Here is a 14,886-nt window from a genome sequence, read left to right on the forward strand (position 1 = left end):
ACAGTTGAATTGGCAAGTCTGTAACAGTAATCGTCTCTCTGACCCCCCCCCCCCCCCCTTGCTTGCTGAAAAATAAAATTAACTCTCTTCCCGTCCTCTGTCACATCCTCTGATTCTTTTGCTGTATCTTTTCCTCTTTTTTTGGTAAAAATTGTATCTTGTCTGTCTTACATTTATAACAAGGGGATAAGCGTTTCTCTGACCTTGACATAACGTGAAATAATAATTCCTATCTAGATGTACATATTTATAACCACATTTAATATAAGCTTAGCTTATTGTGTGGTTACAAATGTTTATATCGCATATATATGCAAGTTATCCAAAGAATGAAATTGTTTTGAGACCTATAGCACCGTTAGTTTGTCAGAACAGGAGGTGGTCCATATCAGGCAGTTGTCCATGTTAGGCTATTTTCCCTTACGACCAGGGTGTGCTTATTGCGTGTCTTATGAGAAACAGACCGCGTGCAGAAACACACACACACTATGATGTGTTGTCGTATTATTTTTGCTTTGGTCAATCGTAGGACCCTATTCTGAGGTCTCAATATTTTCCCACGGTCTTCCCAACGCATGCGATGTCACTTTCCATTGAGCGTTTTTGCCACCATTTGGCAAGGAGTTATCAGCTGAGATAAAACGACTGTAAGTAGAACGCGAAAATCACACCTGGACTCGATCCGACCGACTGGTTCTTGTATACGCAAGAGCACTTGATAGTCTCTGCCGCGGATCATAAAATCGTATAATCTGCTGATTTTCGCATCCCGAATCTACTCAGCTTCGTCCCAATAGGCCCACTTCAAACATCACACGCGGAATTTAAATTAGCTAAGATGGACAACTGGACACCACATGTGAGAACCACGCACCAAGACATTGTCAGCATTGAGAGAATGTTTTCACGGAATTGTTTCACGATTCTGTGACACTGTTATATTGCGGGGTTATGATATTTTCTTCGTTTCTGATTTGAATTCATGTAAATGAAATCAAGTTAAAATTAAACACTATTGTTTTTTTAGAAACCAATGCGGACCCTGAAAGAAATAACGTTTCACTCAGATAAATTTTATCCAGCCTGTCACGTTTTTCATTTATACATTTTGACAGAAAAAAGAAAATAACAAAAGAAAAATTAACACATCTGTGTGGGATTAAAATCAAACGTCGATTTGTGTTACTAAAGTTACTGACCACCATGTGCATGCGAACATTTGCTGCCCCCCCCCCCCCCCCTCCACATCGTAATCGTATCGGCTCTGTCTCATTTTGCCCACCACCCCTCCACCTCTCCCCAGGACCCCCCCCCCCCCCCCACCTTCCTTTTCAGTAAATAGCCCTTCAGTCGGAGCGGCAGTTGTCGCCACGCATCAGACTTTTTTTGAATAATTATGTGCGGTTTTTAGTATCTCCTTTACAAAGCTGATCTGATAATTAACTATCTTTTTTTTTGCAAGCAAACGACAAATTCGCCTCAAAAAATGTTATTGACAGTGCATATAGAAAAGGTAGCAAAAAAACTTGCGGGGACAAAGTGGGCGAGGGAGAGCCTGGGTGGTCAAACGGGGGCCGTGCCATGCCATATGTCACCTGCTGGTTAAACGAAAGGTTTAAAGGAACAGATATCGCACACAATATTTTGATCTTTTGATCAGTCAACCATCAATTTTGTACATCAACCCCAACAGTGTTGTTGTCCAAAAATAAAAGAATTGCATTCTGTCCTCAAACTGAACGGTAGTTCAAAGTTAAAGGGATATTGACCAAAGTGCTTTTGAGGAACAATAAAACACTCTCCCCAAAATAAACACGCAAAAAAACACCCCACACAAATAAATAAATAAAGAAAGAAGCAAAACAGATTTACAAGGAAATTAATTATGTTCATGGTATGCTAGCGCTGTTTTTATTTTATTGTATAATAAGCATGCTGATACCGGGATGCAGTATACGTTAAATGTAAATGATATAATGCTGACTATCTAAATGTGAATCAAAAAACAAGAAAGGTAGGTTTTTTAATTTTTTTTTTAATTTAAATGTGAACCAGAAAAGATGCATTTCTTTTAAATTGATGGCGCCGTCAAAAACAAAAACTAAATTATTGGTTACAAAATCAAATGAATCTTAGTAGTCGATAGTTTAGTACTATTTGTCACTTTATTAGAGGTGGTTTGACTGAGTTGCCGACTTCTCCGCTTTAATTCCTTTTCAGTTTTATCTGTACACTCTTTGTTTTCATGCGATACGTGTAACACTTTTCCCGACCTCGCACATGATGGACAGCATTCATTGGAGCGATATGTTTTCACCGGGTTTTCGCAAAATTGTATTTCATGCCACGCTATTATCGATTACCTCAAATTAAAAAAGAAACAAAGAAAAACTCCGGACAAGCGCACAAGGTAGAACCAGCGGTCAGTGCATGGGACTGCAAAAGTGCACGTGTGCGTATGCGTGTGAATACATTTTTTTTAAAACTAGTTAGTGTCAATATCGATCGAATGTCATTTCGATCACGTTTCAGTTTAGCGGACAAGCGTAATCGGATTCAACATACGCATACACACTCACATAGTCGGAAGAGTCGTCGAACAGGGAAAAAAATGACAAAGTAAAATATTGTAAATTGAAAAATGTTTGTGTAATTTTGCGATGAGACAGAGACAATCTGGGAAGGAAGTTTATACCCAAGTAATACTATCGAACGGGTTAGTCCGTAAGCTGCGGACAAATATTCTTACTCAAAGAGAAAAATGAAACAGGATTTTTTCAGTAAATGTAAGCTTACAGGGCTGCCGATGGGGAAAGACTGAACCACCTAAACAAATAGCAGTTCACATCGGTTGATGATTCTTCAGTCCCACAGAACTTCGGTCCATTAGGAAGTAGCCCTGTTGATTTGCTAGATTAACATCACATCGCTACCCGAACCGATTTTTATTGAAAATAAACACTTTTTTAAGCTCAGATATAATTTATCTGTAAGTTACATCACGTCTACAGTCGTTGACACAATCTAAAAACTCTATCAAATTACTCCGCCAAAGTTCCGACAAACTTACTACACATATATGCGTCGTCTGCATGTGTTGCGCGCGCAGTCCGGGGCGTGGCTTATTAAAAAAAAGAAATAAAAAAAAACCGTATTAGTCTTTTTTTTTTTTAAGAGTTAAATTCAGATAGCACTTCATTTGGACAGCCTTGAGAAAACGGCCGTACAATACGTGTATATCTTCTTTTATCGAGAAGGAGATTAACAGCGATGGGGTTTCAGTCATGCTTTCTAACGCCAGCTTCAATTTCAGATAATGTTAGGAGATTTCAAAATGCAAGGGGGTGGGGGTATAGAGTGGGGGGGGGGGGGGATTTTCTCTGAATCGTTTATAAGGAAGGAATGTGTTTTTTAGACCCCAATCGTCAATGTTGAAGGTCCGGTATTAAAACTTGCCCAGTGTCTGACAAAATTAGACTCAGTTTAAAATTACCCTTGACAATTTGTGCGTGAGACAGACTGATTGCCGAACGGAAAATGGAATCACTCATGTGGCGCAGTGAAGTGTAGCCAAGTACCTGCTATGTCCTTCAGCAGAAGTGGCGGAGTGCCTGTCATCTGTTTCTCATTTAGTGGCCTCACAGTGGCCGAAGATTGGATTTGATGTGACTTTTAGTACACACTTGTGAGCGTGATCTGGTAATTTCCCTTCGCTTGCGTCTGACTTTCCCGTCTTAAGCTAACATACGAGAACAAACATAATATGCAAAATTGCAAGGATCGACCTCCTTGCATGAAAAGTCAACAACACTTTGTTATTTTCTCATTGTATAGAAACCTAAAATGTGACAGCAGCCCACAGGGTTATCTGTGTTCGTACACGCCGAAGTCTGTTCACTCGAAATCGTTCTGACAATTATGTTTTATGTTCAAAGATATGTTTAAATTCAAATTCCAACGACAAAAAAAGAGAGAGAGAGAGAGAGAGAGAGAGAGAGAGAGAGAGAGAGAGAGACAGACAGACAGACAGACAGACAGAGAGAGAGAGAGACAGACAGACAGACAGACAGAGAGACAGACAGACAGACAGACAGACAGACAGACAGACAGACAGACAGACAGACAGACACAGACAGACACAGACAGAGAGAGACAGAATCAAATGTAAAGCGAACTGTTTAAACCTGTTGCGATAATTAATGTACAGTTCTGTAAAAATAAACTGTACTCTTAGTGCCCGACCCGACTCCCCAAACCTACGTCGCGGTTATCTGACGCTCTCTCTACGTCGTGCCTCTGCGTGCCTCCATTACAGAGAAATGGAAGGTGAAAATCTTTGTGTCAGTTTGACTCTTGATTTTAAACAAGTCGCGTAAGGCGAAAATACAACATTTAGTCAAGCTGTCGAACTCACAGAATGAAACTGAACGCTATGCAATTTTTCAGCAAGACCGTATACTCGTAGCATCGTCAGTCCACCGCTCATGGCAAAGGCACTGAAATTGACAAGAAGAGCGGGGTAGTAGTTGCGCTGAGAAGGATAGCACGCTTTTCTGTACCTCTCTTCGTTTTAACTTTCTGAGCGTGTTTTTAATCCAAACATATCATATCTATATGTTTTTGGAATCAGGAACCGACAAGGAATAAGATAAAAGTGTTTTTAAATTGATTTCGAAAATTTAATTTTGATCATAATTTTTGTAATTTTAATTTTCAGAGCTTGTTTTTAATCCAAATATAACATATGTATATGTTTTTTTAATCAGAAAATGATGAAGAATCAGATGAACGTAAACTTGAATCGTTTTATAAAAAAAAATAGGCCTATTTTTTTTTACAATTTTCAGATTTTTAATGACCAAAGTCATTAATTAATTTTTAAGCCACAAAGCTGAAATGCAATACCGAAGTCCGGGCTGTAAAAGTTGTTTCAATTTGTTTCCATTTAAAACGTCCGCTACTGGCACCTCAGTCGGACCATACATAACACTCTGAGAAGTAACCAAAGTGTTTTCTTTTAAAGTAATTTGTAACTCTCCGCTCCGCACGCCAACCAAAACAATTCCTGGGAGACGCCTACATCGTTCGGAAAAAAAACCCCACACAAAACTGTTCCGAGCCAGGACTGAACTAGAAAGGGTTTCCATGACCACGGACGTAGCTTTGTGCCGAGGCTGATCACGTGGTCAGGTTGACCAATGGCAACGCGACCCTTTTACGGCCTCTCTATTGTCCAATGTGTGTACTCTATGACCCCTTGAAAACTTCAGCGATTGGTGTGAAGTGTACTCTTTAGAGAGGATGAGTTCAGCGGTTAATTGCTTTTAACATACTTACCTGAACAGGTTATAGGCCATTATCTCGAGATGCCTTGCTTTCGGCAACAGTTCTTTGAATCCCTCCCTCCCTCTCTCCATCTTCTCTCTACCAGTCTGTTTCTCTCTTTGTTTCTCTCTCTTTTTCACACTTTTCAACCATTAACTATTCATATTCATTTGCATAATGTAGAGCAGTCCCTAATTGGGCGACAGTTGGCTGTTAAAAGGAAAACACATAAAACAAACAAAAAAAGAACACTTTTGTAAGCTTACTACATTACTTTTGAAAAAAACCATCATTGGGTTCATTTCGCGTCATTTTGCTTTCGTCAACAGGAAAGTTTTTGTAATGCCTCTCTCCACCTCCCCATATGCTCCCCTCCCCCATTTCTGTCTCTGTTTTTTACATTTAGTCAAGTTTTGACTAAATGTTTTAACGTAGAGGGGGAATCGAGACGAGGGTCGTGGTGTATGTGCGTGCGTGCGTGTGTGCGTGTGTGTGTGTGTCTGTGTGTGTGTGTAGAGCGATTCAGACTAAACTACTGGACCGATCTTTATGAAATTTGACATGAGAGTTCCTGGGTAGGAAATCCCCAGACCTTTTTTTCCATTTTTTTGATAAATGTCTTTTATGACGTCATATCCGGCTTTTCGTGAAAGTTGAGGCGGCACTGTCACGCTCTCATTTTTCAACCAAATTGGTTGAAATTTTGGTCAAGTAATCTTTGACAAAGCTCGGACTTCGGTATTGCATTTCAGCTTTTTGGCTTAAAAATTAATTGATGACTTTGGTCATTAAAAATCTGAAAATTGTAAAAAAAAATAAAAATTTATAAAACGATCCACATTTACGTTCATCTTATTCTCCATCACTTTCTGATTCCAAAAACATATAAATATGTTATATTTGGATTAAATAAAAGCTCTGAAAATTAAATATATAAAAATTATTATCAAAATTAAGTTGTCCAAATCAATGTAAAAACACTTTCACCTTATTCCTTGTCGGTTCCTGATTCCAAAAACATATAGATATGATATGTTTGGATTAAAAACACGCTCAGAAAGTTAAAACAAAGAGAGGTACAGAAAAGCGTGCTATCCTTCTTAGCGCAACTACTACCCCGCTCTTCTTGTCAATTTCACTGACTTTGCCATGAGCGGTGGACTGACGATGCTACGAGTATACGGTCTTGCTGAAAAATGGCATTGCGTTCAGTTTCATTCTGTGAGTTCGACAGCTACTTGACTAAATGTTGTATTTTCGCCTTACGCGACTTGTTTACATTTAGTCAAGTTTTGACTAAATGTTTTAACGTAGAGGGGGTAATCGAAACGAGGGTCGTGGTGTGTGTGTGTGTGTGTGTGTGTCTGTGTCTGAGTCTGTATGTGCGTGTGTGTGTGTAGAGCGATTCGGACCAAACTACTGGACCGATCTTTATGAAATTTGACATGAGAGTTCCTGGGTAGGAAATCCCTGGACATTTTTTGTTCATTTTTTTGATAAATGTCTTTGATGACGTCATATCCGGCTTTTCCTGAAAGTTGAGGCGGCACTGTCACGCCCTCAGTTTTGGTTGAAATTTTGGTCAAGTAATGTTTGACAAAGCCCGGACTTCGGTATTGCATTTCAGCTTGGTGGCTAAAAAATTAATTAATGACTTTGGTCATTAAAAATCTGAAAATTGTAAACAAAATATTTTTTTTATAAAACGATCCAAATTTACGTTCATCTTATTCTCCATCATGTTCTGATTCCAAAAACATATAAATATGTTATATTCGGATTAAATACAAGCTCTGAAAATTAAATATATAAAATTTATTATCAAAATTATATTTTCGAAATCAATTTAAAACACTTTCATCTTATTCCTTGTCGGTTCCTCATTCCAAAAACATATAGATATGATATGTTTGGATTAAAAACACGCTCAGAAAGTTAAAACGAAGAGAGGTACAGAAAAGCGTGCTATCCTTCTCAGCGCAACTACTACCCCGCTCTTCTTGTCAATTTCACTGCCTTTGCCGTGAGCGGTGGACTGACGATGCTACGAGTATACGGTCTTGCTGCGTTGCATTGCGTTCAGTTTCATTCTGTGAGTTCGACAGCTACTTGACTAAATATTGTATTTTCGCCTTACGCGACTTGTTTTTCTTCTCGTGTCCCTTTGCTTGTTTGTAAGTTAGTTTGTTGATTTTCTGTTTGTTTTAATTACTGTTGATGAATTGTACGCTCTTAATATATGTTTTACGCGCAAAGTAAACCTTTATTGCCGGCGTAAAATTGAAAATATTGATTACGCCTTCCTAGGCAAACCTGAGGTGGTGATCCAAATCATTGATACGTATTGGAAGGACTTCATTTACAAATAAAGAAATAAATAAGCCGTTTTAGTGATTTTTCCCCGGCGACATCCACCTTTCGAAGCCCAAGAGACATTCGCAGTGATGTAATTTGGAAACATCTGAAATAACTAACTGTAAAATGCTCCGTTACCGTTGCCGATTATTTCTTTTCATACAAACAGGATTTCACCTTCTGGCGATAATCTCTTTTGCGTTTGATTCTTGATTCTTTAAATTAATTTTTTCAGTGCTATTTAGTTGTAATCCATTACCCAAGCAGATGAAACCCGTGTGAATAACTGAACACTTAGACACTGATGTTCAGATGGTACGTGTGTGGTTACATAATTACAATAACCAAAATTGCAACCCGAACTGTCCAGTGAAGTGCTTTTCCAAGTTGCATGTGATCGAGTGTGTGATTGTGTCTGTTCGGAGCGCTTCTAAGAAATTGTAAAAGTTTATGCGTAAGCATTTGCGATTTTCCGGTCTTGTACTTTTTCGTCAGTTTTCAGCAAACTCAGTTATATCATGTCACATTAGTGTGTGTTTCTCTTTTCTTTTATTTTTTCGTGTGTGTGTGTGTGTGTGTGTGTGTAGTTAGTTGTGTTTTTTTTCAAAGATTTGTCTTTAGCCAAGTTGATAGAGCGCTTGGGCGACTTACTTAAAAAACAAAAACAAAACTTCCCTTTTTTTTCCAACTAAGATCCTTTATACTCGTTTTAGGAATGGGTATGCTAAGTACATTTTTCTTGGCGAATTGTTGTGTTAGCTAAGCAACATTACGTGAATCGTTAAAACATGTGGGTTTTGTTTTTTAAAGTATTCCCCGCTTAACGAATTAAGATTTCTATGCAAAACAACGTGTGTTAACCCCATGTACAAAAACAGTACATGTAGTACATGCTTGAAAGTGCAGAGTGCTGTTGCGTCCAAAGAATTGAGTATTTCAGTAATTATGTCGACTGGTGATAAACACACATACAAACACGCGCACGCATTAACAAATCATAGAGAAACAAGCAAACAATTCGCAGAACAAACGTATATTAATGTGTGTGCATGCGTGAACGCGTGCATTCGTTTGCTTGACTAACTGACAATGTCAATCACGCTTTTAGAAGAGAACCGCTGATTTCAAAGTGGTATGGCTTTTACGCGGTCTTATGAGCCTTCTGTAAGACGGGCAGCGTTCGGCCTGTAACAAAACAGACCATCCAATAAACACCAGCGAAGATTTCATTGACGCGGCGGTCAAGTGTTTTGCTTTACTGGCGGACCACGAAGCTCGAAGAAGGTGTCAACTTGATTTCTTCATGCAATAAATCGTTGGCAGAAAAAAATGTTGCCCTTGGTGGAACGGGAGCCGCTCAGAAGAGGCGTGATAGAACTTGTGCGCGGTTCATGCATACACAACAATCATTTTTCTTTCAAGGTTTTATTTAACACTATGTGTTCGTAAAAACCGTTGCTCAACAACAAAAATAAATTAATTAATATTTTTCATCCTATACATGCCGCTACAGAAGCACACAGGGAGAGGTAGACGCGGCGAGTCGTGTCGTCTGTGAGGTAACGATCGTGTCAAATCATAGTATCTGTTAACGACGCGCCGAACCAAGGTCAGGGGGTGGAGACAGGGGTAAAGAAGAAAAAATATGTGTATTCAGATTCATTCTTCTTTCAGTTGATCAGCTTACTTGACTTCTATTTCCCGAAAGTTTTTTTTGTTTTGTGCGCAAAATTATCGATTGTTGTCGTTGTGATATAGTTGGTTGTCGATATTTTTTCTTCTCAACATCACTGGCTTGATTTGTTTAATGATATATGTAGCAGGCAGCACACGTCTGTTTCAGAAATCGTTTGAACGTCTGAATTCTGTTATGATACAACAATATAGATGATATACAACTTTTACATGAGAGAAGAAAGTCAAAAATTATCTACCTAGAACATGTTGTCTTGTTAAGTTAGCATGCGTATTTTGTGTTCTATGCTATTCCTACTCATGCAGATGTCGAGTGCATTTGAGGTAGAAAAATAACAACAACCGGCAGTTTTGTCGCGACATTTCTCGCAATAATGTTTTGGTAAAGTTTACTTCCTCGTCCGGATTTTCATATGTAATTTTCCATGATGTTCGACCTGCAGCCGACTGCGAATTACTCTTAAATGTTTTGAAAGTTGCAACGCAAGTAAGCGTTTCTATCTTTCCATGAACTTTTGTTGTTGTAGTATATCATTATGACATATCTGGGCCCCGGCCGAGATTCGAACCCGCGACCCTAGGATCACAAGTCCACAACCTGAGCTACCCGGGCTCCCTTGAAGCCAATCGGTGTGTTTGAATCTTTAGTCCGATCGTGCAATCAAACCTGTCCAATGAAAGCTTGTCCACCACTTTGTCTATAACGACCACACGAAATATATATATATATATATATTTTTTAACATATTGTAAAGTTTTGACTAAATGTTTTAACTTAGATGGGGAATCGTGACTAGGGTTGTGGTGTAGGGCCTACGTAGTACGTGTCTGTGGGTCTGTGGGTCTGTGTGTATGTATGTGTAGAGCCATTCAGAGAAAACTACTGGACTATTGGAGGATACGTTTCTTTGATGACGTAATATCTGGCATTTTGTACAAGTTTTGGTGGCACTGTCACACCCTCATTTTTGGATTCATTTGATTAAAATTCTGTAAAAGTAACTTTCGACAAAATCCGGACAACAGGATTGCATTTCAGGATTAAAGCTTGCAAATTATTTTTTGAGTTTGGCCATTAAAAGTCAGAAAATTGTATTTAAAAATAAAATGTGATGAATCGATCCAAAAAGATGTAATCTTATTCTTGATCATTTTCTGATTCCATAAACAAATCTATGTGTATCGATTGAACACTGGATTTCCCTTCTTTGAGCTATGTGACGTCAGAGGCCGACAAAACGTCTGTTTAGGCGGCCAGCCGATACTACAAAATAGTGCATGTTTGTGTGCGTTCAATCATAAAAACTACAAGAAATTCTACCCAGATACATACATTTTATTTGTATTTTTTTACCAAAATATGACAATTTACACATATCTCGACAGTCGTTCACCTCGACCGCTAGCGCGGTCTCGGAGGAACACTGACTGTTTCGATCTGTGTAAAATGTCCTATTTTGGTCAAAAATACATACAACGTTTAATGTCCTGTTTGGATTAAAACAAGCTCGAAAAAAATATACAATAGAAAAAGCACAATTTCATAAGAAGCGCTTTACAATACTGCGCTATACTGGCTTTCTGTGGCGTGAACGCGATAGCGGTCGCCGTCAGGTATGAAATCGACACAGGTATTGAGTTTTGTCTTCGTATTGTCTTTCATAATGTGAGTTCGAAGGAATGACTGAATGTATTAATTTCGTCTACGCGACATGTTTTAAGATATTGCTTACTTGTCAACTGCGATCACATGTCTAAACGGACTGCGGCTGCCAGTTTCGGCCCAAACTAACGTTCACAACCTGTCTTTCACAACCTTTAAAATCATGTTTGTTTTAAAAAAAAAATTTTTAATTACATTGTACTATCTCTACATCACCAATACATAAAATTCATACACTACCATCTCGCTATACCGACTGCTAAACGTATCAGACGGACGGGACGGCTCTCAGTTAGCCGAATGCAATCACGTTGTCTTCTGCGCTTGAGTGCACCCCATACACACCTCTTGACATACTCTTGACATACTCTTGAAAGCGATAAGACACCACCCGAGTAGCCAACGGCGGCTTTCTTTAATTGCGATAACAACTCGGGTAGACAGTTTCAAACTGTCGTTAAAGACAGGTCCAACTACACTTACTTTTAAGATGTTACATTATGGAGGTCAAAATGGCCAATTTTCTGTAGTTTGTTTTGGAACAATCTATCCTGTTATTGTATTAAAAAAAGAAGCTTTAATTTTTCGGCACTATATTTGATTATGATGGACTCAGTGGAACTCATTCTGATAAGCATCGCTCCACGGCTATTGCCAGTTGTCTCTCTGACCGGACGCTACAGTCCTACGCGAATCTATATTAAAAAAAAAAGAATACAGAGTTATCTCCCATATGTTTTTCGCGAGCACTGATCTAAATTTGAGATCAGTGTTCGCGAGACGAAAATGATTGCAGATTGGCCGACTTCGACAGTGATCTCCGTTCTGTTCTTCACAGTTATGATAAAGACATCGTTCTAAGGTCAAAACAAGTCGAAATTTTGGGACTGCTGCCGGAAGGAGACCGTAATATATGGTTTCATCTCTGTCAACTGGTTACAGAAAAAATCGTCTGCTCCGGTGAGCGCCGAAACCAAACGGTTGATTATCACGTGACACTTTTGTCATATTTAGAATTGTTTGCACAGTAAATACAGCCGCGAAAAATAGCTCGCTTGAAACTGTCTTACATTTCAATTCCTTCGTAATTTTAAAATGACAAAACACCATGAAAAATCATTATCGACGATCGCGAATCTGCTTATATCAATAATACATTACAAAAAACTCTAAATATGCACACACACACACACAAATCGGTTTCCTTGCCAGACAAGGAATCTCAAGGCATCCTGTCAGGGAGAGAATGACCTGAACTCCTTTTGACCTGAGTTCAAGATGAGTGGAACTGTCCTAACATTCTCAGAGAATTATTTTCAAAGTTTATGTTTGTTTTAAACATTAATATGTGAAAACAGAATTAAGGTAGGTGATCAGCGATGCTGTCAAAACTACTCACATTACGTTATATATGGCTGGTTTTTAGTGTTGATATTTTTGTTTCGAGCGACAGATTGACTGATTTGTTTCATATCGCTTAACCGGTATTTATTGTGGTTTTTTTTAAACATTTTTTATTAGGTGTTTTTTGTGTTTGTTGTTGTTGTTGTTGTTGTAAGCACGCTGCTGGATTACACACACACACATACACACACGGCTGAGTCTGCAGGTGACCCGTCTGCAGTTTTACTAGATAGTGCTCGTCGTCGGCGTGTGCTCTTTCAGTAGATATTTTTGTCTTTCTTTGCATCCACATTGTGACACAGTGAAGCCGTCCACGCTGGGTGGTGGGGGTGGTTTGGACTCGATAGATAAAATATTACGATTTTTAGCATAAAGAAAACAAATCCGAATTTTTGAGCGATGGGACAATACAATAATGAAAAGAATTAAATAAATCTAATTGATCCCTTGACTTTGGGGTAGCGCAACTCTGTTGCTACTAGCTTTCTTCTGGGAGAATGCGACCCGAATTTCCCAGCGACGGGAAAATACATTAATGACAAAAACATCTTATAGATCCCTTGACTTCGGGGTATCGCGACTTTGTTGCTGCTAGCTTTTCTCTGCGAGGAAGCGCCCGAATTTCCCAGCGATGGGACAATAAAGTAATGAGAGAGAAAAAATCTAATATATCCCTTGACTTTGGGGTAGTGCGACTCGGTTGCTGATAGCTTTTCACTGGGAGGAAGCGACCCGAATTTCCCAGCGAATAGACAATAAAGTAATGAAAAACAACAATCTAATATATCCCTTGACTTTGAGGTAGCGTGTCTCTGTTGCTGCTAGCTTTCCACAGGGAGGAAACGCCCCGAATTTCCCAGTGATTGGACAATGAAGTAAAGAAGAAACAAGTCGCGTAAGGCGAATATACAATATTTAGTCAAGTAGCTGTCGAACTCACAGAATGAAACTGAACGCAATGCCATTTTTCAGCAAGACCGTATACTCGTAGCATCGTCAGTCCACCGCTCATGGCAAAGGCAGTGAAATTGACAAGAAGAGCGGGGTAGTAGTTGCGCTGAGAAGGATAGCACGCTTTTCTGTACCTCTCTTTGTTTTAACTTTCTGAGCGTGTTTTTAATCCAAACATATCATATCTATATGTTTTTGGAATCAGGAACCGACAAGGAATAAGATGAAAGTGTTTTTAAATTGATTTGGACAATTTAATTTTGATAATAATTTTTATATATTTAATTTTCAGAGCTTGTTTTTAATCCGAATATAACATATTTATATGTTTTTGGAATCAGCAAATGATGGAGAATAAGATAAACGTAAATTTGGATCGTTTTATAAATTTTTATTTTTTTTTACAATTTTCCGATTTTTAATGACCAAAGTCATTAATTAATTTTTAAGCCACCAAGCTGAAATGCAATACCGAACCCCGGGCTTCGTCGAAGATTACTTGACCAAAATTTGAACGAATTTGGTTGAAAAATGAGGGCGTGACAGTGCCGCCTCAACTTTCACGAAAAGCCGGATATGACGTCATCAAAGACATTTATCAAAAAAATGAAAAAAACGTTCGGGGATTTCATACCCAGGAACTCTCATGTCAAATTTCATAAAGATCGGTCCAGTAGTTTAGTCTGAATCGCTCTACACACACACACACACACACGCACGCACGCACATACACCACGACCCTCGTTTCGATTCCCCCTCGATGTTAAAATATTTAGTCAAAACTTGACTAAATATAAAAACATCTGATAGATCCCCTGATTTGGAGGAAGCGCGACTTTGTTCCTGCTAGCCTTCCATTGGGGGGGAATTGACCCGAATATCCCAGCGATGGGACAAAAAAGTAATGAAATAAGAATCAAAACATTTAATAGATCCCTTGACTTAATTTGGAGATGACAAGAAAATATCGGGCGTATTTACGTGATTTGTAAACCGCGGGGCGATTGTTTTACATTTTTACGAATCACGGGTTAACACGCTCGCATATTACGTCTTCTATGCTATTCCTTCTGATTCTTTCTTTATTTGGTGTTTAACGTCGTTTTCAACCACGAAGGTTATATCGCGACGGGATTCCTTCTGATGCAGGTGTCGATCGCATTTACGATCAAAAACAGGAGTTTTTGCGTCAATTACTAAGGGCATTATGCCAAAAAGTGCTGTATGTCAGCAAGGACTTGTTAGTTTGCTTTGAAACTTTCCGAATATTTTGCCTACATACTACATGTAAGCTACTACGGGTAGTACATAGACAAATTGAACGAAATGACATAGGAATTAATGCCTTAATTTGGGTGCGTAATTTGTCGCAATAATTTGTTGCCGAAGGATTTTAATAGATATGCGCGGAGCGGAATGTATATGGCCTTTCTGATTCCTTATTGAAAACATTTAATAGATCCCTTGACTTTGGAGATGACAAGAAAATATCC

Source organism: Littorina saxatilis, linkage group LG5, assembly GCF_037325665.1.
Source record: "Littorina saxatilis isolate snail1 linkage group LG5, US_GU_Lsax_2.0, whole genome shotgun sequence".
Classification (NCBI taxonomy): domain Eukaryota; kingdom Metazoa; phylum Mollusca; class Gastropoda; order Littorinimorpha; family Littorinidae; genus Littorina; species Littorina saxatilis.